This window comes from Bos grunniens, chromosome 16 (genome assembly GCF_055505025.1).
Source record: "Bos grunniens cultivar Pamir isolate PY7600 chromosome 16, Bosgru_T2T1.0, whole genome shotgun sequence".
NCBI lineage: Eukaryota > Metazoa > Chordata > Mammalia > Artiodactyla > Bovidae > Bos > Bos grunniens.
In genome coordinates, this window is record NC_141180.1 from 8,856,303 (window position 1) to 8,883,504 (window position 27,202).

Sequence of the window (27,202 nt, forward strand, 5' to 3'; positions counted from 1 at the left end):
TATTTCAATTATTCAATTTTTTTGTTTCTTTGATTTTAGGTACATATCTTTGAGTTATTTTCAGTCATTATTCTAGGAATTACACTGTATAACTTTAACTTACTACAGCCTCATTAAGGTCAACATTATACATATAAGAAGAGTATACAGTATGATTTCTTTCTTATCCCTCCATATTTTGTGCCATTTTGTGATGTTTTTTATTGCTATATGTTATAAATTCCAGTCCTTTTCATTATAGGGGACTGGAATGCAAAAGTAGGAAGTCAAGAAACACCTGGAGTAACAGGTAAATTTGGCCTTGGAATACAGAATGAAGCAGGGCAAAGACTAATAGAGTTTTGCCAAGTAAATGCACTGGTCATAACACCCTCTTCCAACAACACAAGAGAAGACTCTATACATGGACATCACCAGATGGTCAACACCGAAATCAGATTTGATTATATTCTTTGCAGCCAAAGATGGAGAAGCTCTATACAGTCAGCAAAAACAAGACCAGGAGCTGACTGTGGCTCAGACCATGAACTCCTTATTGCCAAATTCAGACTTCAATTGAAGAAAGTAGGGAAAACCACTAGACCATTCAAGTATGACCTAAATCAAATCCCTTATGATTATACAGTGGAAGTGAGAAATAGATTTAAGGGCCTAGATCTCATACATAGAGTGCCTGATGAACTATGGAATGAGGTTCGTGACATTGTACAGGAGACAAGGATCAAGACCATTCCCATAGAAAAGAAATGCAAAAAAGCAAAATGGCTGTCTGGGGAGGCCTTATAAATAGCTGTGAAAAGAAGAGAAGTGAAAAGCAAAGGAGAAAAGGAAAGATATAAACATCTGAAAGCAGAGTTCCAAAGAATAGCAAGAAGAGATAAGAAAGCCTTCTTCAGTGATCAATGCAAAGAAATAGAGGAAAACAACAGAATGGGAAAGACTAGGGATCTCTTCAAGAAAATCAGAGATACCAAAGGAATATTTCATGCAAAGATGAGCTCGATAAAGGACAGAAATTGTATGGACCTAACAGAAGCAGAAGATATTAAGAAGAGGTGGCAAGAATACACAGAAGAACTGTACAAAAAAGATCTTCATGACCCAGATAATCACGATAGTGTGATCACTGACCTAGAGCCAGACATCCTGGAATGTGAAGTCAAGTGGGCCTTAGAAAGCATCACTACGAACAAAGCTAGTGGAGGTGATGGAATTCCAGTTGAACTATTCCAAGTCCTGAAAGATGATGCTGTGAAAGTGCTGCACTCAATATGCCAGCAAACTTGGAAAACTCAGCAGTGGCCACAGGACTGGAAAAGGTCAGTTTTCATTCCAATCCCAAAGAAAGGCAATGCCAAAGAATGCTCAAACTACTGCACAATTGCACTCATCTCACATGCTAGTAAAGTAATGCTCAAAATTCTCCAAGCCAGGCTTCAGCAATATGTGAACCGTGAACTTCCTGATGTTCAAGCTGGTTTTAGAAAAGGCAGAGGAACCAGAGATCAAATTGCCAACATCTGCTGGATCATCGAAAAAGCAAGAGAGTTCCAGAAAAACATCTATTTCTGCTTTATTGACTATGCCAAAGCCTTTGACTATGTGGACCACAATAAACTGTGGAAAATTCAGAAAGAGACGGAAATACCAGACCACCTGACCTGCCTCTTGAGAAATCTGTATGCAGGTCAGGAAGCAACAGTTAGAACTGGACATGGAACAACAGACTGGTTCCAAATAGGAAAAGGAGTTCATCAAGGCTGTATATTGTCACCCTGTTTATTTAACTTATATGCAGAGTACATCATGAGAAACACTGGACTGGAAGAAATACAAGCTGGAATCAAGATTTCCGGGAGAAATATCAATAACCTCAGATATGCAGATGACACCACCCTTATGGCAGAAAGTGAAGAGGAACTAAAAAGCCTCTTGATGAAAGTGAAAGTGGAGAGTGAAAAAGTTGGCTTAAAGCTCAACATTCAGAAAACGAAGATCATGGCATCCGGTCCCACCACTTCATGGGAAATAGATGGGGAAACAGTGGAAACAGTGTCAGACTTTATTTTTCTGGGCTCCAAAATCACTGCAGATGGTGACTGCAGCCATGAAATTAAAAGACGCTTACTCCTTGGAAGGAAAGTTATGTCCAACCTAGATAGCATATTCAAAAGCAGAGACATTACTTTGCCAACAAAAGTTTGTCTAGTCAAGGCTATGGTTTTTCCTGTGGTCATGTATGGATGTGAGAGTTGGACTGTGAAGAAGGCTGAGCGCCGAAGAATTGATGCTTTTGAACTGTGATGTTGGAGAAGACTCTTGAGAGTCCCTTGAACTGCAAGGAGATCCAACCAGTCCATTCTGAAGGAGATCAGCCCTGGGATTTCTTTGTAAGGAATGATGCTAAAGCTGAAACTCCAGTACTTTGACCACCTCATGCGAAGAGTTGATTCACTGGAAAAGACTCTGATGCTGGGAGGGATTGGGGGCAGGAGGAGAAGGGGCAGAGGACGAGATGGCTGGATGGCATCACTGACTCGATGGACGTGGGTCTCAGTGAACTCCGGGAGTTGGTGATGAACAGGGAGGCCTGGCATGCTGCGATTCATGGGGTCGCAAAGAGTCGGACATGACTGAGTGACTGATCTGATCTGATAAATTCCAGTATGCAATGTTACTATTTTTGCTTTAAATAATATGCTTTTTAAAATAAAGTAAGCATCCTAATGTGTGTAATTGGAATCCCAGAAGAAGACAATGAATGAGGCAGAAAATACATTTGAAGAAATAATGGCTACAAAGTCCACAAATTCTGTGAAAAAAACATGTTTTGAGACACATATTTACCTAAGGAGCTTACTTAACCCCAAGTTAGACAAATTTAACATACACACACACACACATCTAGTTGGAGAAAAAGAGATACATTACATAAAGGGGAATAATAACAAGAACCATCAAATCACCTAAATTCTTATTAGAAACAGTGAAGGCCAGAAGACAGTTAACACATCTTAAAGTGCTGAAAAGAAACAAGAAAATATGGAATTTAGAAAGATGGTAACCATAACCCTGTATGCAAGACAGCAAAAGAGACACAGATGTATAGAACAGTCTTTTGGACTCTGTGGGAGAGGGCGAGGGTGGGATGATTTGGGAGAATGGCATTGAAACATGTATAATATCATATGTGAAACGAATTGCCAGTCCAGGTTTGATGCAGGATACAGGATGCTCGGGGCTAGTGCACTGGGATGACCCAGAAGGATGGTATGGGGAGGGAGGTGGGAGGGGGGTTCAGGATGGGGAACACGGGTACACCCGTGGCAGATTCATGTTGATGTATGGCAAAACCAATACGATATTGTAAAGTAATTAGCCTGCAATTAAAATAAATTTATATTTAAAAAAAAGAAACAAGAAAATCTGTTAGTAAAGAATTCTAAGTGCAGCAAGAATACTTTTAAAAAATAAGAGTGAAACTCTGGTTTCTCGTATTTATGGGATGACGTGTTCAAGCAAATTCTTCCACATATAATAATTATGAAGTCTGGATGAAATGTTTTTTAAAAGCTATTATTTAAAGACATTCAAAAGAAAGCAGATGAGAATTTATACTTGAAAATCCACAAGTGAAATGAGTAAGAAAATGAGTTTCTGGTGTTTTTGCCTTAAAATATTCCCCTAAACTCTATCGTTTCAGAAGCAGAAAACTGAAGCATTACTCATTCAGTGTGACAGAGGATAGAGTTCAAGGATGAAAGAACAGCTAGAAGTTTAGGAACACAATCCTAAAAGTGCAAAAGTGTCAAAATAGGAATGTAAATCTGCCCATGTTCCTGGCCACCCACTAACACAGGAGTGCACAGAAGATACCAACAGGACGATAACTGTTTTGGCCCAGTCAAGTTAACTGCCTGTTACAACAAAACCCCAACAATCCTTAGAAAACTGTAAGAGTATCCAGTTTTAAAAACAAAATAAAAACTAAAATAAACAAAAAGAGTAGTGTTGCTACAATGTATTATCTATAATATTCAGTTTTCAACCAAAAATTACTAGCTGTACAAAGAAACAGGAAAGGAGGACCCACTCAGGAGAAATCATTTAGACAATGATCCCAAGTGGGCCTGAATGTTATATATAAAAGTCAAAGATACCAAAGCAAATACTGTAAAGAATTAAAATAATATGTGTTCAAAGAATTAAAGGAAAATGTGGTCTTGATATGTGAACAGATAGAGAACCTCAACAGACATGTGGAATTTTTTTTTTAAAGAACAAATAGAAATAAAGAGTAGACTGATAGAAATGGAAAGTTTACTAGATGGATTCAACATCACATCTGAGATGGCAGAAGAAAGAATCAGTACACTCTAAAAAGATTAAAAGAAATTATCCAATATGAAAAACAAATAGTAAAAAAGATTGAACCATTTCAAAAACCTATGGGACAATGTACTTGGCGTCCCAGAATAAGAGATGAGAGAGGATGGGATAGGAAAAATATTTGATGAATAATAGTTGAAAATTTCCCAAATTTGGTGGAAAATATTAACTTGCAGATCCAGTAAACTCAGCAAACCTCATCAGGATAAATACAGTGAAAACCACAGCTAGTTAGAATATCAGGGTCAAACTACTGAAAACCAAAAATAAAGAAATATCTTTCAAATGTATGTTTTGTCCGGTTTTCTTATTGTAGGTGGAAATTCAAGAACAATTATTGCAGTGATGATTGGAAGTCAAAGTTTTATGCATTCCTTTTAAGTCTGGTTTTCACAAGACCAGCTGATCAACTTGTACCATTTCTACCTTTATTTCTCTATGCTCTTGCTACCTGTCCCATCATGTACTTTTAAAATTGTCTTGTACATCCCATGACTACTACTCTCTTGAACCTATCTGTATTAATCAGCTCAGGCTGTTATAACCAAATACCATGGATTTACTTGGTGGCTTAAACAACAGGCATTTTTTTTTATCAGAGTTCCAGAAGCTGGGAAGTCCAAGATCAAGGTGCTGGCAGATTCAATTACTGGTGAGGACCCTCTTCCTGCTTGTAGATGGTTATCTTCCTGCTCTGATGGTGGAGAGAAAAAGAACTCTAGTGTCTCTCCCTCTTCTTATAAAGACACTAATCCCACCACACTAGATTTTGCATGATCTAATCTAAAACCACATGGCTCTAGTGGTAAAGAACCCGCCTGCCAATGCAGGAGACATAGGAGACACAGGTTCCATCCCGGTGTTGGGAAGATCCCCTGAAGAAGGGCATAGCAACCCACTCTAGTATTCTTGCCTGGAGAATCCCATGGACAAAGGAGCTTGGCGGGCTATAGTCCATAGCGTCACAAAGAGTCGGGCATGACTGAAGTGACTGAACACACACCATCTAAAACCAATTACCTCTCAAAGACCCCACCTCCAAATACCATCACGTTAGGTATTTTGGAGGGACAGGCATTCACGTCCTAATACTCTCACTGGTCTCCTTAAAACAATGAAAACTATCTGAATTGTTCTGCTACTTTGGTCAGAGTTTTGGTTAAGTTCTCAATGTTTAAAAAATAAACTTGGAATTCCCTTAAGGCAAAATAAACCTTGTTGTTTTTTTTTTGTTTTGTTTTTTTGTTTTTTTTTGAGAAACAAGATGCATTTGAGGACTTGATTTTAGGAAGAGCAATGGGAGGGATGTTGTCATCTAACTTAGTTGTCAAACATTGTCAAATAGTTATTTGGCTGAATCTTTCCTTTCCTTCTTTTCTCTTTCTGGGTCACTATCTTGGAAACAGGAATAAGAATATGGTTTAACACATTGTTAAGATAAACACCTAAAGCATTCTGCTTCCTTTTCCCACCCCCATTTCAAAGCCTCAGATAATAGACTGTGGTAACATCTTTTCAAGCATGTTCATAAGTAACATCTTCTTAAGCATCATCGATATGGTACTTTCCAACCTGCTCTTACTTTATCAGAAGAAAAAAATTCTTCTCTCAGTGAGACCAAATATAACACAAAAATATTTATTTAGCTGGATTCATCCTTTTATTTCTAAGACTGTTTTAATTGTGGCAACCTTGCCTGACACTGGAACAAAACAGAAACAATTGAAATCTGAAAACAAATTGCACACAACTACTGAATTTGAGTACTGTGTTTAATTTCACTTCAAATAAATTTAAAGGATTTTAAAAGTACTTTATTAGTTCAAATTGGAAGTCTGTAGCTGTTTGTATAAAACTGAGTCAATTTGGTCTACAAAAATACTCTCAGTACAACCTAAGTGAAAGTCACTCAGTCATGTCCGACTCTATAGTCCATGGAATTCTCTAGGCCAGAATACTGGAGTGGGTAGCCTTTCCCTTTTCCACAGGATCTTCCCAACCCAGGGATCAAACCCAGGTCTCCCACATTGCAGGTGGATTCTTTCCCAGCTGAGCCACAAGGGAAGCCCCAAAACAACCTAAAGAGAAGTGATATTCATGTGGTTAAGTTTCTGCCCCTTGATAAGGGAAGGTACCACTTGTACCTTGAGTATTTTACAGAATGTCTCCAGCAGGACTGGAAGTTTTGTTTCGCTTTTGTTTTCTTTTAAAGACATTACCATCTTTACTAGAGTGCTGAATGTCATGCTGTCAGGGAAGAATAATGGATGGAAAAGTTGATGGAGAGACGGGGCAATGTTGGAACTCCCGGGCTCTAGCTGCAGCACAGTGGCATTCCCCCAGACCAGAGTCAGCACATTTCAATAGAACCAGACTCTAGTCTGAGTTTGGGAACTTGTGTTTTCAGTTGTAATCCTAATCACATTTTTTATTTGCTCTGCACTTTCTTCTTGGCACTCAATTATTGACACTAGGGACAAATTGGTCACATTTGTGGCTAAAAATTGGGATGCCTTGTACCTGACAGGACTCTGTGTTTATCTTTTATAGCCTGGAGTTTAAGACTCCATCCAAAATTGAGCAAGTGAGACGTTTAAGATGAAATGGGTAGAATGTAATTTTCCAGCCCTTAAGAAGTGCAAGAGGACAAGAAATAACGTATTTTGGTACTTTTAGTTTAAGTTTACTTTTCTCAGCACATTTTACCCATGTGAAATACGAGAAGAAAATTACTTTATGGCTGTAAATTTCAAGTTCCTTTGGCTGTAATACAGAGAAATTTTGAAAACTGGTCCAGATTGTTAAATGTCTATCAGTTTGGTATATGGACAAATTTGACAATCTTGTTAGAGGGGCTGTGTTTCTTTGGTTTTCCTCTACTTTTCTCTCTCATGGAGTTCCCTTCTTGCATATCCAAGCATTCTCAACCTTTTCCGTCTTCCCTATCCCCCCCAAATTCTGGACATTAGTTTCTTCCTTGTTTTTTCCATCTGTGTGAAAGAGGGAATGCAGGAAAACCACTATAAAACTAGCTTTATCCAAGGGTTTTAAAATGTGGTAACCATTAGAATTAGTTGGGAGCTTGGTGAAAGTGCTGATTTCTAAACTCCATGTCATGAACTTGAGTTAGCAACAAGGCTTTGAAATTTATATAATTTGAAAAGCTTTCTGAGGGATTAGAGATCTGTTAGATTCTGGGGATCCACTGCTTGAGTGTATTTTCTTATGGTGGTGGTGGTTTAGTCACTAAACTAAACCACTCAGTAAGTTCAACTTTTGCGAGTTCATGGACTGTAGTCTGCTAGGCGTCTCTGTCCATGGGATTCTCCAGGCAAAAATACTGGAGTGGGTTGCCATTTCCTTCTCCAGTGCATCTTTCCCCCCAGAAACGAACCTGGGTCTCCTGCATTGTAGGCAGATTCTTTACCGACTGAGCTATAAGGGAATAAAATAATCATTAAATTAAGTTAGAATGATAATATATCAAGTTCTGGCTGAGTATCTACATGACTCAACTCAGTGGTTTTGCAAGATGACAGAAACTATTTTGCTTAAGTTATTTATAATTCAAGACTGTGCGTCAAGCTGGCCTGACTTCAGAGGGCCTTCTCTGCTTACACTGATCTTCCTTCTCCTCACCAGCCCCTCAACTGAAAAAAAATTAGTTTTACTCCTCAATAAAATATCTTCTTTTTTAGAGTTTATTTTCAATTGGAGGATAATTGCTTTACAATATTGTACTGGTTTCTGCCATACATCAACATGCATCAGCCATAGGTACAGACATGTCTCCTCCCTCCTGAGCCTCCCTCCCACCTCCCAACTCATCCCACCCCTCTAGGTTGTCACAGAGCACCTGATTTTTGCTCTCTGAGTCGTACAGCAAATTTACACTTGACTGTCTAATTTTACATATGGTAATGTATATGTTTCAATGCTACACTCTCAATAATCTTATTTTTATTTTAAGGTTATACAAAGCAATGGTATACAGGGCAAAAATTTAAACAATACATAAGTAAAAAGGACAAAAAATAAAAACAATTTCAAAATCGACCCTGTTCACAAAAATCCTATTAATTTGGGGTCTATCCTTTCATAAAACTCTTTATGTACACATAAAAATGTGTAACTCTAAGTGTATATTAACATTTGTAAATTAGATCAGAATGATTAACTCAGAGAGAGCCACACTGAGTAATGCCTTTCCTCCAAGCCCAGTCAAGCCACAGATAAGAAAGGTAAATGAATGCCTATTGCCCAGTATCAATAAGAGTTTGCAATTCTTTGTCCATACAACCGGAGATAGGCAATGAAAACAATTTTAATACTAAATTGTATAATGTTATCCATGCATACATGGACATCGTATTTTTTCAGGTTCTTATTGTTGATTTGGGGTTTTGCTTGTTTGCTTGCTTGCTTACTATATCTCTCCCACTCTTCTTACTGGATCATCCCTTCCAGTCCCCATGTAGCCAATGTTACCAGTCTAAATTGTATCTTTCTACAACTTTCTCCATTTTCATACTGTTACACACAAATATACAAACATTTATATAAGGGAGGATATAATGGTTTGTTTTACAAAAATAAAATAATATTACAAGTGTGATATGTCATGAGGAAGTATGAAGTGAAATGAAGTGAAGTCGCTCAGTCGTGTCCGGCTCTTTGTGACCCCATAGACTGTGGCCTATCAGGCTCTTCCGTCCATGGAATTTCCCAAGCAAGAATACTGGAGTGGGTTGCCATTTCCTTCTCCAGGAGATCTTCCCAACCCCGGGAAGAATGAGGAAGTATAGGAATACATACACACACATATATGCATGCTAAGTCGCTTCTGTCACATCTCACTCTTTGTGACCTCATGGACTGTAGCCCACCAGGCTCCTCTGTCCATGGGAATCTCCAGGCAAGAATACTGGAGTGGGTTGCCATGCCCTCCTCCAGGGGATCTTCCCAACCCAGAATCAAAACCACATTTCTTATGTCGCCTGCATTGGCAGGCAGGTTCTTGACCACTAGTGCCATCTAGGAAGCCATATAGATAGCTAGTCAGTTCAGTTCAGTTCAGTTCAGTCTCTCAGTTGTGTCCGACTCTTTGCGACCCCATGAACCACAGCACGCCAGGCCTCCCTGTCCATCACCAACTCCCGGAGTTCATCCAAACTCATGTCCATTGAGTCGGTGATGCCATCCAGCCATCTCATCCTCTGTCGTCCCCTTCTCCTCCTGCCCCCAATCCCTCCCAGCATCAGAGTCTTTTCCAATGAGTCAACTTTTCGCATGAGGTGGCCAAAGTATTGGAATTTCAGCTTTAGCACCAGTCCTTCCAAAGAACGCCCAGGACTGATCTCCTTTAGGATGGACTGGTTGGATCTCCTTGCAGTCCAAGGGACTCTCAAGAGTCTTCTCCAACACCACAGATGCAAACCTCTCTCAGAATCAGGAAATGCTTCCCTGAAGAAGTGCTATTTAAGCTGAGTGGACTGAACTGTGTCTCCTCCCCAAAATTCATGTGTGGAAGTCCCAACCTTCAGTATCTCAGAATGTGCCTACATTTGGAGATAGGGTCTTTATTAAAGGGATAATTTAGTTAAAATGAGGTCACTGGAGTGGCCCTAATCCAGTGTAACTGGTATCCTTACATGAAGGGGAAACTTGGATATAAACACAGAGTAAAGACCATGTGACGACACAGGAGAAAGACAGTCCTCCGCCCACCAAGGAGAGAGGCCTCAGAAGAGGGCAATCCTGTCAAGAACTTGATCTCAGACTTCTAATCTCCAGAAATGTAAGAAAATAAAAGTCAGCTGTTAAGCCCTCCAGTCTCTGGTACTTTGTTATGACAGCCCTAGCAAACTAAAAGAGATTTATAGGAATAATTCATTACAGGGACATAGGAAAAAGAATACTTACACATTGGTGTAGAAATGTGTAAGTAGTCTTTTTGGAGAGTAATTTACCAATAGCTATTAAACATTTGTTTCTATGGACAAATTCCCAAGAGTGGAATTTCTGACACCAGATCATCAAAAAAAAAAAAAAAAAGCTTTTCTTGTGGGTTCCCCAGAGTTCTATCATTGCTGCAATTACATTATAAAATTTCTGCTTCCAAAATATTTCATTTTTGAAGACTCAAGCAGCATATTAAGTATGAAAATCCCTTAGGAAACTCAACATCAACAAAATAAAAAGTAGCAAAATTCTGTAACAATGCAGTGTTCATTTTCTATTGCTACCTAATAGATTACCACAAACTGAGCAGCTTATTGGAGTTTATAAATGGCTTAGCTGGGTCCTCTGCAAGGCAGCAATCAAGGTGTTAGCTGGACTGTGTTCTCATCGGAAGCTCAATTCAGGGAAAATCTGCTTTAAAGGTCATTGGAACTGCTGGCAGAATTCAGGGTATTGTGGGGACCTTCCTGGTGTCCAGTGGCTAAGACTTCTCACTCCCAGTGCAGAGGTGGGTTCAATCCCTGGCTTGGAACTAAGATCCCACATGCTGCAACTAAAACTTTGCATACTGCAACTACAGTTCCATGCTGCAACTGAGAGCCAGTGCAGCCAAATAAACAAAAGTAAGCATTAAAAAAAAGAATGCAGTGTGTTGTGGCTGTAAGACTAAAAGCCCAGATTCTTACTAGCTGGAGGCTACCTGTAGTTTCTTGCCAAGTAGGTTTCCCCAACATTGCCATTTACTTCATCAAGCCAGCAAAAAGAGCCTGCTAGCATAGTTATAGGAGTAGTCACAGGTGTAGCATCTCGTGACCACTGTCATATTTTATTTGTTAGAAGCAAGTCATAACTACTGTCTACACCCAAGGGGAAGGGATTACACAAAGGTGCGAATGGAGACAGAAGTCAAGGAGTGACCTTACAGTCTGTCTACCACACATATTTAAAACCTTCTTTGTCTATGAGTTAAGATGTACACTCTTTTTTTCATACTCCATTAATAAAACTTATCAGTGTACCTGACTTACCAAAACAAGTCAATAATGTTATCTTGTGTTTCTTGCTTTCTTCCTGGACTTTCTATGGCTTGATGTTGCTTTCACTTGCTTTGTTATAATTAAATTCAAATCAGCAAACATTTGTTGAGTATCTTCTAAACGGCAATCTTTCCGGAGGTTGTGGAGGTCTGACAACTTCCATCTTTTGAGGCTACTATTAAATGAAGGAATGCCTAGTAAGGGTTGCAGCACTGTTGCACATTTTGGGGGGAATTTTAGAACTGAAAAATATCTGAAATTTTAAAATTCACTGGGTGAGCTTAATAGCAGAACAAACATGAGAATAGAAAGAGTTGGCTAATTTCAAGTTAGATCAATAGAAAATATCCAATCTGGAAATGGAAGGAAAAATTATCAAAAAAAAAAAAAAAATTAGCAGAGCCTTAGAACCTGAGGGACAAAACCAAAAGATCTAACACATAGGCAACTGGAATTTCAAAAAGAGAGAGAGACTTCGGTAGGAAAAATAGGTGAAGAAATAATGACAACAAACTTTCCAAATTTGGTCAAAACATACTTTTACAGATTCTGCTGCTACTGCTAAGTCGCTTCAGTCATGTCCAACTCTTAGCGACCCCATGGACTGTAGCCCACCAGGCTCCTCAATCCATGGGATTTTCCAGGCAAGAGTACTGGAGTGGGTTGCCATTTCCATCTCCAATGCATGAAAGTGAAAAGTGAAAGTGAAGTCGCTCAGTCGTCAGTCGTGTCCGACTCTTAGCAACCCCATGGACTGCAGCCCACCAGGCTCCACAGATTCTAGAAGCTGACAAACCCAGTCAGGATAATGATACACAGTTTCCATCAGGGTTCCCAACGACCAAAACGTCCTAGTATTTATTCTTCTGTGTAATCCCTCCCCTTGAATGTGAGCTGAATCTTAGGACTTGCTTTTGATGGACAGAAAACAAAAAAGCTATGGGATGTCACTTCTGTAATTAGGTAACAAAAACTGGGGCCCTTGGCAGTCCTCTCTCTGTCTCTCTCTGCACCACCCTCACCAACCGCTTGTTTGCTTTCATGAGACAAAATGCCATGTTGTGAGATGTTCTATGAGATGATCATGTGACATGTGAAAGGATCATGTGACAAAGAACTGAGGGAAGCCTGTGGTCGATAGTTTACGAGAAACCAAGACATCTGGCTAACAGCTGATAGGGAACAGAATGGTGGCGACTATCACATGAGTGAAGTATGTTCAGGGTCCTCACAGTCAAACCTGAGAAGACTGAAGTGTGTCTTCTAAGACTGAGAGACTTAGAAAGTTGTGCCCAAATTCTGGGTTCCTGATCCATAGAAACTATGTGATAATAGATCTGTATCATTTTAACTGGTAAGTTATGAGATGATTTGCTACAGGGCAAATCATAGATAACCAATATGCTGCTGAAATCAAAGATAGAGAGGAAATTGTAGAAGCAACCAGAAAACAAACAAACAAACAAAAAACAAATACATTACACACAGGAAGAAAAGTATTCAATAACTCTGGACTTTTTCAGAAAGCATGGGGATCAGAAAACAGTGAGCAGTATTTTTCAAGTACTTAAAGAATGAATATCAATTTATCACGCTGCATCTAGCAAAAATCTCATATGAGAATTGTGCCATGCTTAGTCACTCAGTCGTGTCTGACTCTTTGTGACCCCGTGGACTGTAGCCCTCCAGCTCTTCTGTCCGTGGAGATTCTCCAGGCAAGAATACTGGAGTGGGTTGCCATGCCATCCTCCAGGGGATCTTCCCAACCCAGGGATTGAACCTGCAAAGGTCTCCTGCATTGCAGGTGGATTCTTTACCATCTGAGCCACCAGGGAAGCCCATATGAGAATTAAAGAAAACTAAAAACAAAAACAAAAAAATTCAAATAAGAAAACTAAGATATTTCACTACCACTGGAGGTATACTAGAAGAAATACTAAAGGGAAATCATCAGATTAAACAGAAATGACACCAAAGTAAAGCTTAGATCTTCAGAAATGAATTATCCCCAGCAGGAATGGTAAATACCTGATAAATTTATATGACAATTTTCCCTATATTTTACTGAAAATGAATATGATTGTTTAAAGCAAAAACTATAGCATTATCTTTGGGGGGTTTTAATGTATATAGATGTAATACATATAATAACCAGTGTTGAGGCAGTTGATCGTGGGTTGGAAAAGAATTTCCAGATGCAGAGCACTTCAAAGGAAGTGAATTTGAAATATGAAAAGGAACAAAACATTCATAGTTCTTGCCCTTAAGAAGCAGTCCAGTGGGATAAATAAACATTTTAAAATTTCTCAGATAATTATGTAATAACACATTATGGTAAGTGCTAAGCCTGAGTTACCGTGAAAGCCAGAGCTGCAGGGGACTTCAGCTGAGTTCCCACGCTTCATCCATTTGGAGTGTTCCCTTATCTTCAAGTACCAAACATGAAAGCTCAAGGAGTTGTAACAAACCTCATTCCCCACGCTAGCATCAGTTTTGGGCATTGGGCTGAATTTATTCCGAGAAATTTTCGTCCTTTAGAATTCAGAAGGGACGTCCCTAGTGTTCCAGTGGTTAAGAATCTGCCTGCCAATGCAGATGGGGACATGAGGGTTTGATCCCTGGTCCAGGAAGATCCCTCATGCTGTGGGGCAACTAAACCCATGTATCACAACTGCTGAAGCTTGTGCCCCCAGAGCCTGTGCTCTGCAACAAGAGGTGCCACCACAGTGAGAAACCCACGCAACCACAACTACAGCTAGTAGCCCCAGCTCTCTGCAACTAGAGAAAGCCCACGAACAGTGACAAAGACCCAGCAGAGCCAAATACATAAACAAATTTAAAAAACAACTTAAAAAAAAAGAAACCAGTGATTATATACTACCTTGCTCCTGTTTGAACAGGGAAGCCTTATGTTGCAGCACGTGCTCCTCACCTGGGATCCAGGAGGTTTGGAGCCCCATTGATATCACTAGCAGCCATCCTCTGTATACTTTTAGTGTGAGGTAAACCTTGGTGCTGCTTATGGAAGAAATAAGATGGCACACAATGCATCAATGAGGGTCCAATTCAAAAAAGAGAAACTACACAAACTATTCAATGGAGACAACGTAACTTAAATAGTTGTTAGTCATTTGTAGGAAACTGAAAAGGCAAATATGGAAGCTAGGGTTTTACAAAGATAATAGTTAAGGGAAGCAAGTACTACTCTTGGGATGAGGAAACAAAAAGAAGACACTGGAATACAGAGGTTTAGATGAAGAGCCCCACAGAGCTGGGACTTAGTCCTTTGAGGAAGGACATTGTCAGCTGATTAGTATCTCTGAGTTTGCAGTAAGGCTGGTACTGGTATTACGGAAAAACTGCAAATGGAAACCAAATAGTACTACAGCAAATCAACTGTCACTTTTAAGGTGAAGAATCACTGCTTGGAGACAATGATAGTTAACAGGAAGGGGCAAGTTTCTTTTTCCTCCAGACGTCTAGCGTCCCTCTAGCATCCCCTGTTATCAAAGCCTAGAGTGGACTGAGTCAGCTGGTAAAGGAAAAACTGCAGGAAAACAAAACAGAGAACAGAATGGTGGGTCTGGAGAATCAACTAGTTAATAACTGTCACAAGGTGAGAGAGCCAATCAAAACTACGGAACTAAGGTCAGTGGGAGTTTAGGAAGCTGAAGGTGGACTGATCAGCTCATTGAAAAGTTGAACAGCATGAACTCTGCTGACTTTATCCAGTGATTGGTATTCCTTTCCCACTTGTTCTTTATTATTTGGGAACTAAAAGCAGAAACTGCGAAGAATGAGTTGAAAAATACTCTTAGGTTTGTCCTTATTCATTCGTATTACAGTATTTTTTTAGTTAAGGCCATCTAAAATATACCAAAGTGCTTATCCTCCCCCTAGGTTCCCCAGCAACATTGTCTGGACTTCCTCTATATAGATATCACCCTGTTTATCCAGTACTTAGACTACTAGGAACCCCCACTCTGGAACACCTGTAAGCCTGATAAAAGGCTTAAAGTAAGTGCAGAAAGTGCCTGAAGCTAGTTTGAAATAGATGTCATAAAAGTCATGCACCCATATACTTTATCTCTAGCCAGATATTTAAATTAATATTACACTTAATACTTACTTATCTGGTTTCCATTAGCAGCTGTGAAGAAGTGGCTGAACAAAAAAGAAGAGAAAAAAAGTTACATTGTTCTGGCAACTTCGAGAAGTTACCATGGAGAAGACAGATGCAATAAGAAAGGAAAAAAACATTATCACCAACAAAAAGAGAATAACAGCATGCAGTGTGGAAAAAACCCTACAAACCACACGATTTCAAAAACATCAGTGAGAGAGAAGACAGGCCAACTCAAGACAGTGCAGCAGTCTGCTAGTATTCAGGGAAAAGAATGGTTCGGTTCTGCCTGCCTATCCCCATGAGGCATGTTGTTTTCATCACAAACTAGAACAGCCATGTGTCTGTTTACCATTGTATGCCCAATGCCTGAAACAAGATAGGCACTCAATCAAGGAATCATCGATAACCATATGGATGCCAAATCACAAGAAGATTTTTAAATTATGGTGAATATATTCCAGTGGCAAATGAAAAGAGGTATCAGTTGCATTTTTGAAAAGTCACTATTATGGTAAGCCACTATCTGAGGGCTATAGAAAGTAGAACCAGAGAAAGTTATTTACTTCAAGAATGAAAATGCACTACTGTAGGCCACTGCCCTGATTCTAAATGGGAAAAAGCAAGACTTTGATTCAGCATAATTTACTTAATAAAGCACTGTATTTCTCTCTCTCTACTAATTTGGTAGCTTTCACTTTATTGCTATTCAAAGACTCTTCTACTGGGACAGACGCAATAGGAGAGATAGATATATAATATGATGAAATATGAGGAAAGGGAAACAAAATGGAATAAATAAGATGTTCTCCACCAATTTCTCCTCTGAGGGCATTTTCCATTTTATAGCTAGGAGATGGAGGTACAGCAAATGGCAGTGGCCAAGAGCTTTTAGCAATCTCATGGGGATGGAAAGACCAAAGTTGGAATTTGGACAAGTAGAGCCGCCAAGACTTGAACAGCCAGGATCCCAGAGAGAAGATAACCATTGAGAAATGGGTATGACATTCTGCAAGGATTTTACCTCAATGAATGTTCGGAATCCTAAGTCTCTGAGAATGAGAGAAGAAAGAGGAATAGTTGCAGTAAAAAACAATAACAAACACGTGGAACTGCTCAGTGTTATGTGGTAGCCTGGATGGGAGGGGAGTTTACGGAAGAATGGGTATAGGTATATGTATGGCTGAGTCCCTTTGCAGTTCATCTGAAACTATCACAACATTGGTAATCAGTTATACCCCAATACAAAGTAAACTTAAAAAAAAAAAACTCACAGTTATTTTAATATGTTTAAAAGATCAATAGAGGTTTGGGCAGTCTCTTGGAGCTCAACATACAAAAGCCGGAGTTCAGAGCCTGAAGTGGAGTGGGAATCCTAGACAATAGGCCAGTTTTCAAACCAAGACCTTTGAATAACTATTCCCTAGGTTAAAGGCTACAACAGTAATATGTAATCCCACACAAAGTTTTAAACAGTCTCCAATTATCTCAAAGCCTAATGGGAATTAACATAAATTGTGTCTAGTCTTCTTTGGAGGAAGATAACATCATCCAGTGTCTTTAAATAATTTCATACACAATGTCCTGCATTCAACCAAAAATGTAGTGGGCTGAATGACTGAAAAACAAAATAAAGACAGACAGTAGAACCAGATACTCAGAACACCCAAATTTCACAGTTATTAGAAATATAATTTAAAATAACTTGATTAATATGCTCAATAATATAAAGGGAGTAATACAGAAAACAGATGGAAATATGGAGAATTTTATTTGAGATCTGAGATATATAAAAGTAAATCAAATAGCAATCTTAGAAATTAAGAATAAAATTCGAAATAAATACTCAATGAATAAAATTAACAACAAATTATAAAAAACAGAGATGATTAGTGAGCTGGATAATATGACATAAGAAATTATACAGATTATAACAGAGATAAAAAGATTGGAAAACAAAATAAAAAATTATAAGACTCGTAAAATATCATAAAAATATCAACATATGTAGTCCCAAAGGGAGAGGAGAAAGAAAATGAGCAAAAATTCAGTTTGAAGAGATGTCTGAGAATTTTCCAAAATTGGTGAAAGACAGTAAGTCACAGATTTGAAGAGCTCGAAAAACTTCAAGCAAAACAACTACAAAGAAAACTATCACCAGACATACATAATAAAACTGTTAAAAGTCAAAGAAAAAAGGAAAGAAGTCATAAAAGCAGCACAGGAAGAGAGAGAAACGTAATTTTTGTTGTTGCTATTTAGTCGCTAAGTTGTGCTGACTCTTTGCAACCTTATGGACTGTATGTAACCCACCAGGCTCCTCTGTCCGTGGGATTTCCCAGCAAAAATACTGGAATGGGTTGCCATTTCCTTCTCCTGAGGATCTTCCTGACCCAGGGATCAAACCCACATCTCCTGCTTGGCAGGTGGATTCTTTACCACTGAGCCACCTGGGAAGTCCAGCATTTCTCTTACTAGATTATCAGTTTATTATAAAAGGACATAATTCAGTAACAGCCAGATGAAAGAGATACATAAGGCAAGGTATGTGGAAAGGGGAACAGAGCTTCCACGCTTTCTCGACATACCACTCTGCTCCCATTGCCAAGTGTTTACCAGCCCAAAACCTCAACTCTTTTTGTTGAAGAGTTTTGATAGAGCTTAATTTAGAGCTGCCCTTCTCTTCCTCTTCCCAGAGCTTAACAGGTGGCTCTAAAAATTTCAGCCATCTAATCACTTATCTTTCTGGTGACCAGTCCTATCTCAAACCTCTCTAGGGACCCCACCCTAAGTCATCCCATTAGCATAAACTCAGGCAAACTCAAAAGAAATAGTTAATAAATGACAAAAGACACTTCTATTGGTCAGGAAATTCCTAATGTTTTTGCTGGGGACAAAAAACACATATATTTCTTATACCACTTTAGTATAAGCTACCTCTTATTTATCAGATGAGGCTATTATTTGACCTTGCCAGAGGAAAAACAATGTCCTTCATGCCTATCTTATATATATCTCTCAATGCTTCAGTTTCATAACCAGACCTGACCCACAACTAATACATTCAGAGAAGTTATACTGGTTGCTCACACTGGAATCTATTTTGATTAGCTTAGCATTTCCTCTGATTGAATGGTGACCATATCTAAATAGTCGTCAACAACTACAGAGTTAGACCATAGTCTATCTATCAGCCTATAGTCAGGAAAAAGAAATCTCTCTAGGCATTTCAGGCAGGAGAGCATTTAGTAAAAGGAATTAGGTGTTTACAAAACTTTTGAAAGCACCAAGGAGGACAACAGATGATGAAAGTCATCAGTTATCTTCAGAAATCAGAAAATTGCAGGAATCACAGGAAACAGCCACTAATGATCTCAATATCCTATTGCACCAAAGCAGATGGTGCTCAGCAGAAAGCCTAGAAGTCACTGCAAAATCTCACATCTGATGTCTATTGAAGACCACATGCCTGCTTGCTGAGGTTGAACAATAATGATTTCTGTTGTCTTCCACCTTACAAAAGCTAACATGAATAACTCTTATTGGAAGAATCAAAACCACAACCCTGCTGGTAAGAGATTCTGGGTAATATAGTTTCCAGATTCTGGCCACTATAATGTAAGGGAGCTCTTAGAAGGACAGGGATGATACTGAGTTAGCATCAGACAATATCTGGCAATGCCAGAAATCCCAAGAGATAATTACAATTTTTTAACTGAAATATACTTAATTTACCATATTGCATTAATTACTGTGACACAACAGTGACTCAGTCATACATATATATATATATTTTTAATATTCTTTTCATTATGGTTTATCTCAGGATATTGAATATAGTTCTTTATGCTATATGCTTGGAAATTGTTGTTTGATAATCACAAATTTAAAACAAGAAGAGAAGGATAACTATTCTTAACAATTTCAGTATTTTGCTAATTTATGCTAGCAAAAAGCTGGAGAGTAAATGTGAAAATGAATTCTGAAGATATTAGAACAAGACAGGAAGCGTATAATCTTAGACGCTCAACGAATTTACTAGTCAACCTAAATAAAGAAGTAAACTAAGATAATTTCAAAGAAATGAGTCTATTTGGGAATAGCAGAGGAGTTGCTATTCAGGACACACAAACTATAGCAAGCTACAGATGATGAGTCTGCTGAGGGCTTGGGATAGGCTGTATTTATGGGAAGGGAATGCAAAGAGGGGAGAGTTCTGTTGGAGTTTGTTAAAATCAAAACAGACAGAGACCAGCTTTGCAAATTCCTCGAGCAGACAAAACCAGTTCAGTCATACAAACAAAGCTCAATTCAGCTCACTTGGCAAGACCAACTCAACCTGAGTCATTTCCCATTCATGCCTCTGGAAATCATAAGCAAAAACTTTCCAAAGTTGATATGAGGCAAACCCTGTTTAACTCCCTATCATTTAAGAAAATTCCAATATAAATCAGTTTTCTATGAATTAGGAAATCAGTTTTTCATTCCTTAAGTTTTGTTTTTCTGAGCACACATGAATCAGACTTTGCATTTTATATCCACTGGTTCTATTTTTAGATTGATATTCTTGCATATATTGATATTGATAGCAAATACACAGGATACAAATACATGCTGGAGTGGCTATGGAGAAAAGGGAACTCTTCCAACTTATCCACGAAACATAGAGAATAGACGTGTGGTTGCCAAGAGGTAAGGGGGTAGGGGAAGGGTGGATTGGGAATTTCGGGTTAGCAGACACAAAGTATTATATATATAATGGATAAGCAACAAGGCTCTACTGTACAGTACAGGAAACTATAGTCAATATCCTGCGATACACCATAATGGACAAGAATACAGAAAAGAATGTATACACACATATACCTAATTGCTTTGCCATACAGTAGAAATTACCACAACATTGTAGGTCAACTATACTTGAATAAAATAAAATTTTTAAAAATAGGCAGGTTGGTTTATGCTGTGGCAACAAACAACTGACAATCTTGATTGTTTGCTTTGTGTTCACAATACATATCCACTGTAGATCATCAAGGAAAACTTTCTCATTGTAGACACTCAAGGACTCAGACTGATGCAGGTCATCTTTATACACGATTCCATGACAGGTGAAGTGAGGAAAAGATGTTGTGGTGAATCACACGCAGCTCTCAAAATTCCTGCTGAGGGGCACATGTTACTTTATTTAACTCATAGTGCATTGGCAAAGCAAGTCATTTGGTATGGAGGCGAATACAAATATTATGTTGGATTTATCCTTCTCAGTGTGCTCTCCAAACTCCTAAATTATGTTCCTTGAGATAATTGATAAGAGCAGCATAAACATTTCTTAAAAGCATGTTTTCGTTAAGTTTGTGATGCTAATTGGAGACACTACAGTTGTACTGAACTATCCTATACATGGAAAGGTAGGAGGATCCTGGATTGAGAGAGGCCAGGTAGATACACTTTACCACCTGAAGTGGGAGTCAGTCTATGGGAGGAAGTTCCAAAGAGTCATAAGATGATAGGGTTTGCAGAGTAGACTCTAAATCCACTTTTCTAAACAGCCCCATGGATTAGGACTTCAGTCTTACCCGACCCATCCAGGTACAGATGGACCCAAGAATCGTGGGCACCCATTATCTTTCAAGGCAACGACTTCATCCAAAAGTAAATGTCAGTGTGCTGCTTCCTGCTGCTGCTGCTGCTAAGTCTCTTCAGTCATGTCTGACTCTGTGCGACCCCATAGACGACAGCCCACCAGGCTCCCCTGTCCCTGGGATTCTCCAGGCAAGAACACTGGAGTGGGTTGCCATTTCCTTCTCCAATGGAGGAAAGTGAAAAATGAAAGTGAAGTCACTCAGTTGTGTTCAACTCTTAGTGACCCCATGGACTGCAGCCTACCAGGCTCCTCCGTCCATGGGATTTTCCAGGCAGGAGTACTGGAGTGGGTTGCCATTGCCTTCTCCAGGTGCTGCTTCCTAGAGTTGCCAAAAATAAGCTATCACAAACTTGGTGGCTTTAACAACAGATATCTATTATTCAGCCAAAAAAAGGAGGAAACCCTGCCGTTTTTGACAACATGGATGAACTCAGAAGGCAATATGGTAAGAGACATGAGTCAGACAAAGACAAATACTATATGATCTCACTTGTATATGGATTCGGAAAAAAGAAAGAAAAGTCAGACTCACAGGAAAAGAGATTAGATTTGGGGTTACTTCCCTGGTGGTTCAGATGGTAAAGAATCTGCCTGCGATACAGGAGACCTGGGTTTGATCCCTGAGTTGGGAAGATCCCCTGGAGAAGAGAATGGCCACCCACTCCAGTACTCTTGCCTGGAGACGTCTGGCAGGCTACACTCCATGGGGCTGCAAAGAGTCAGACATGACCGAGTGACTAACACTTTCACTACTCTCACTTCACACTTACAACGCTGCATATCAATTATATCTTAAAAAAAAAAAACTGGAAAATCCCTTTTAAAATTAGAACAAACAACAACAATAACATAAATCTATTCTCTCACAGACCTGGAGGCCAGAAATCTGAAGTCAGTGTGCCAAGATCTCTAGAGGACAATTCTTCTTCACGGCTTCCAGCTTCTGGCAGCTCCTAGCAGTCATTGGCTATACACCCATCATTCTCATCTGTCTCCATTTTTACATTATCTTCTCTACTGTGTCTCTGCGTGTCCAAATCTCCCTTCCCTCTCTTTTATAAAAACACTAGTCATTGGATTTAGAATCCACTCTATATTCAGGAAGATTTCATTTCAAGATCTCTAACTAATAACCCAACATTCAAACAAATTCACATTCTGAGGTTACAGGTGGACACAAATCTAGGGGAGGGATGCTAATCAACCCACTGTAGTAAAATTCTTCTCAATTATATGAGCTACTCTGAGGGAGTTTCCCCTGAGGGAGTAACAGAAAGGTGATATATGTTTGTCCTCTCTGACCCAAAATGAGAATGTGGGGAGAGAAGATGCTTCGTGTTCCCATTACCTAGTGCTACATAACAAGATACTTCTCCAAACTGGAGACTTAAAACAGGAACAAATTATTATTTCTCACAATCTATGGGTTGACTAGATGGTTATTCCACTTAATTTGTGTCTCCTGTAGTGCTGGGTGCTGAAAGGTCCAAATAGGTCACATGACTGGCAATTTGGTGCTACCTGTTAGCTCAGCTGGGGCTCTTTCCCAGGGCCTTGATCCTGCTCCATATGGCCTGTCCAAGAGGGTGGCTTGGGCTACTTACAGGATGGCATATGAACTACACCAGGAGTGCAAAAGTAGAATCTTCCAGTACATCGTAAGCTTCAGGACTGGAACTGAGAGCATCTGTTCCACGCAGGTCACATGGTCAGTTCAGATTTGAGGCAAGGAGATATACAAGGGTGTGAACAGCAGCACGGTTCACAGAGGCCCACCAAAGTTCCAGTCTACTAACTTTCCTTCTCCCCTAGAACTGTGAATAATGTGGACCATTTCAAGTGGCAAGGAATTTGCAAAAATAAAATGTAGGGGTGGGTTAATGGGGCTAAAGAGCTTTAGGCTTTGATGTTGGATAGAGTACCTGGGATGTTGGCAGACTTTGGAGTGAAAAGGCTGTGAGGCAGAAGTCAAAGTCTTCATTGAAAGAGGAGCTGATGCTGCTGCTAAGTTGCTTCAGTCATGTCCAACTCTGTGTGACCCCATAGATGGCAGCCCACCATGCTCCGCCATCCCTGGGATTCACCAGGCAAGAACACTGGAGTGGGTTGCCATTTCCTTCTCCAATGCATGAAAGTGAAAAGTGAAAGTGAAGTCACTCAGTCATGTCCAACTCTTAGCGACCCCATAGACTGCAGCCTACCAGGCTCCTCCGTGTGTGGGATTTTCCAGGAAAGAGTACTGGAGTGGGTTGCCATTGCCTTCTCCTGAAAGAGGAGAGTAACCTGATAGAAAGGTCAGTGATAAAGGAAGTCAGATGGTAAGAATTCCAAAGAAAGAAGTATTATCACATAACAATAAGAAAAGTAATGGTCTGCAACATGGCAGTAGCAGAATGTTGACTGCCCCAAGACCCTTCCCTATGGAAATGTTGAGGATAGCTTCCAATCGAGTAATCTTCCAAAAATATTAGAAACAATACATGCCGTGGCTGCCTAAGGAAATAGAACGCTTTTACCAGGTTTCAGAAAAAGCCATTGATCGGAATCCCTCCAAGCACTTGAGAATGCTTTTCTAAGTAACTGTCACATCAGCATGGTAGTGTGACAACTCAAGGGGATCAAGATTGATTTAGGGAGCAAAACTTAGAAAAGATAGTCTAAATCAACCCAATAAATGTATTTGGCTTCACTGAATAGTACTTGAGAAAGTAATTAAATTAACTCCAGGTGAAAAATATAGTCCTCCTCTGCTGCTGCTGCTGCTAAGTCGCTTCAGTCGTGTCTGACTCTGTGCAACCCCAGAGACGGCAGCCCACCAGGCTCCCCCGTCCCTGGGATTTTCCAGGCAAGAGTACTGGAGTGGGGTGCCATTGCCTTCTCCGATAGTCCTCCCCGACTCCCTGCAAATCCTTAAGGTAGTTGATTAGCATACAAAAAGGCAAAATTTGTAATTGGTTGCTTTCTTCTATATACTCAAAAGTTTAATGTAAAGAAGAAATTTTTATTTTCAAAAGTGAAATGTGGTGTGGAAATCAAAATATGAACTTTTATTATTAAACTCACTATAAACTGCCTATTAAATGTGCCCACCAAGGACGTGTGCCTCTTGTTGTTGTGTCAGTCGCTAAGTCATGTCCGACTCTTTGTGACTCCATGGACTGCAGCGCACCAGGCTTCCCTGACTATTCCCTGGAGTTTGCACAAATTTATGTACATGTAGTCCGTGATGGCATCTAACCATCTCATCCTCTGCCTCCCTCTTTTTCATTTGCCTTCAATTTTTCCCAGGATCAGGGGCTTTTCCAATGATTTGGCTCTTCATATCAGGTTGCCAAAATACTGGAGCTCCAGATTCAGCACCAGTCCTTCCAATGAATCATCAGGACTCATTTCCTTTAGGATTGACTGGTTTGACCTCCTTGCAGTCCAAGGAACTCTGAAGAGTCTTCTTCAGCACCACAATTCAAAAGTATCAATCGTTCAGTGCTCAGCCTTCATTATGGACCGATCAACTCTCACAACTGTACATAACCCCTGGAAAAACCACAGCTTGAATGATATGGACCTTTGTCGGCAAAGTGATGTCTTTGCTTTTTAATACTCTGTCTGCTGCTGCTACTGCTAAGTCGCTTCAGTCGTGTCCGACTCTGTGCGACCCCAGAGACAGCAGCCCAGCAGGCTCCCCTGTCCCTGGGATTCTCCAGGCAAGAACACTGGAGTGGGTTGCCATTTCCTTCTCCAATGCATGAAAGTGAAAAGTGAAAGTGAAGTCGCTCAGTCATGTCTGACTCCTAGCGACCCCATGGACTGCAGCCTACCAGGCTCCTCCGTCCATGGGATTTTCCAGGCAAGAGTACTGGAGTGGGGTGCCATTTCCTTCTCCAATACTCTGTCTAGTATTGATCAAAAAGTAATGCTCAAAATTCTGCAAGCCAGGCTTCAGCAGTACATGAACTGTGAACTTCCAGATGTTCAAGCTGGTTTTAGAAAAGGCAGAGGAACCAGAGATCAAATTGCCAACATCCGCTGGATCATGGAAAAAGCAAGAGAGTTCCAGAAAAACATCTATTTCTGCTTTATTGACTATGCCAAAGCCTTTGACTGTGTGGACCACAATAAACTGTGGAAAATTCTGAAAGAGATGGGAATACCAGATCACCTGACCTGCCTCTTGAGAAACCTATATGCAGGTCAGGAAGCAACAGTTAGAACTGGACATGGAACAACAGACTGGTTCCAAATAGGAAAAGGAGTACATCAAGGCTGTATATTGTCACCCTGCTTATTTAACTTATATGCAGAGTACATCATGAGAAACGCTGGTCTGGAAGAAGCACAAGCTGGAATCAAGATTGCCAGGAGAAATATCAATAACCTCAGATATGCAGATGACACCACCCTTATGGCAGAAAGTGAAGAGGAACTAAAAAGCCTCTTGATGAAAGTGAAAGAGGAGAGTGAAAAAGTTGGCTTAAAGTTCAACATTCAGAAAACGAAGATCATGGCATCTGGTCTTATCACTTCATGGCAGATAGATGGGGAAACAATGGAAACAGTGTCAGGCTTTATTTTGGGGGGCTCCAAAATCACTGCAGATGGTGATTGCAGCCATGAAATTAAAACACCCTTACTCCTTGGAAGGAAAGTTATGACCAACCTAGACAGCATATTGAAAAGCAGAAATATTACTTTGCCAACAAAGGTCCATCTAGTCAAGGCTATGGTTTTTCCAGTAGTCATGTATGGATGTGAGAGTTGGACTGTGAAGAAAGCTGAGAGCCAAAGAATTGATGCTTTTGAACTGTGGTGTCGGAGAAGACTCTTGAGAGTCCCTTGGACTGCAAGGAGATCCAACCAGTCCGTCCTAAAGGAAATCACTCCTGAATATTCATTGGATGGACTGATGCTAAAGCTGAAACTCCAGTACTTTGGCCACCTCATGCGAAGAGTTGACTCATTAGAAAAGACCCTGATGCTGGGAGGGATTGGGGGCAGGAGAAGGGGACGACAGAGGATGAGATGGCTGGATGGCATCACCGAGTCGATGGACATGAGTTTGAGTGAACTCTGGGAGATGGTGATGGACAGGGAGGCCTGACATGCTGCGATTCATGGGGTTGCAAAGAGTCAGACATGACTGAACTGAACTCTGTCTAGGTTTGTCATAGCTTTCCTCCCAAGGAACAAGCATCTTTTAATTTCATGGCGGCAGTCACCATCCCCAGTGATTTTGGAGCCCAGGAAAATAAAATCTTTCACTGTTTCCACCTTTTCCCCACCCATTTGCAGTGAGGTGATTGGGACCAGATGCCATGATCTAAGTTTTTTGAATGTTGAGTTTTAAGCCAGCTTTCCCACCCTCCTCTTTTACCTTCATCAAGAGGCTCTTTAGTTCCTCTTCACTTTCTGCCATTAGATTGGTATCATCTGCTTATCTAAGGTTGTTGATATTTCTCCCAGCAATCTTGATTCCACTTTGTGATTCATGCAGACTGGCATTTCACATGATGTAGTCTGCATGTAAGTTAAACAAACAAAGTGACAATATACAACCTTGTGATACACTTTCCCTAATTTTGAACCAGTTGTTCCATGTAAGGTTCTAACTGTTGCTTCTTGACTTGCCTAACAGATTTTTCAAGAGACAGGTAAGGTGGTCTGGTATTCCCATCTCTTTTAAGAATTTTTCCAGTTTGTTGTGATCCACACAGCAAAGGCTTTAGCGTGGTCAATGAAGCAGATGTTTTTCTGAAATTCTCTTGCTTTCTCTGTGATCCTGGTAGTCAAAAGAAAAAGAAGAGAACGTGCCCTCTGGTGGACTGGCAGAGCCTAAGATGGTGCTGAGCAGGGTCAGGTTATGCATGCTAAGAGAAGCACAGCAGGAAGAGGAGACCTGCAAGTACCTACAAGAAGGTGGAGGTATCATGTATGGGCTGATAAAATGTTTTCCTCTACAGCTGGGTCTAAGAAGAGCCACTACTAGAAATGTCCACTATATAGAGAAAGGAGAATATATATCTCCAGGGGACAGCCAGGTTTTAGTTA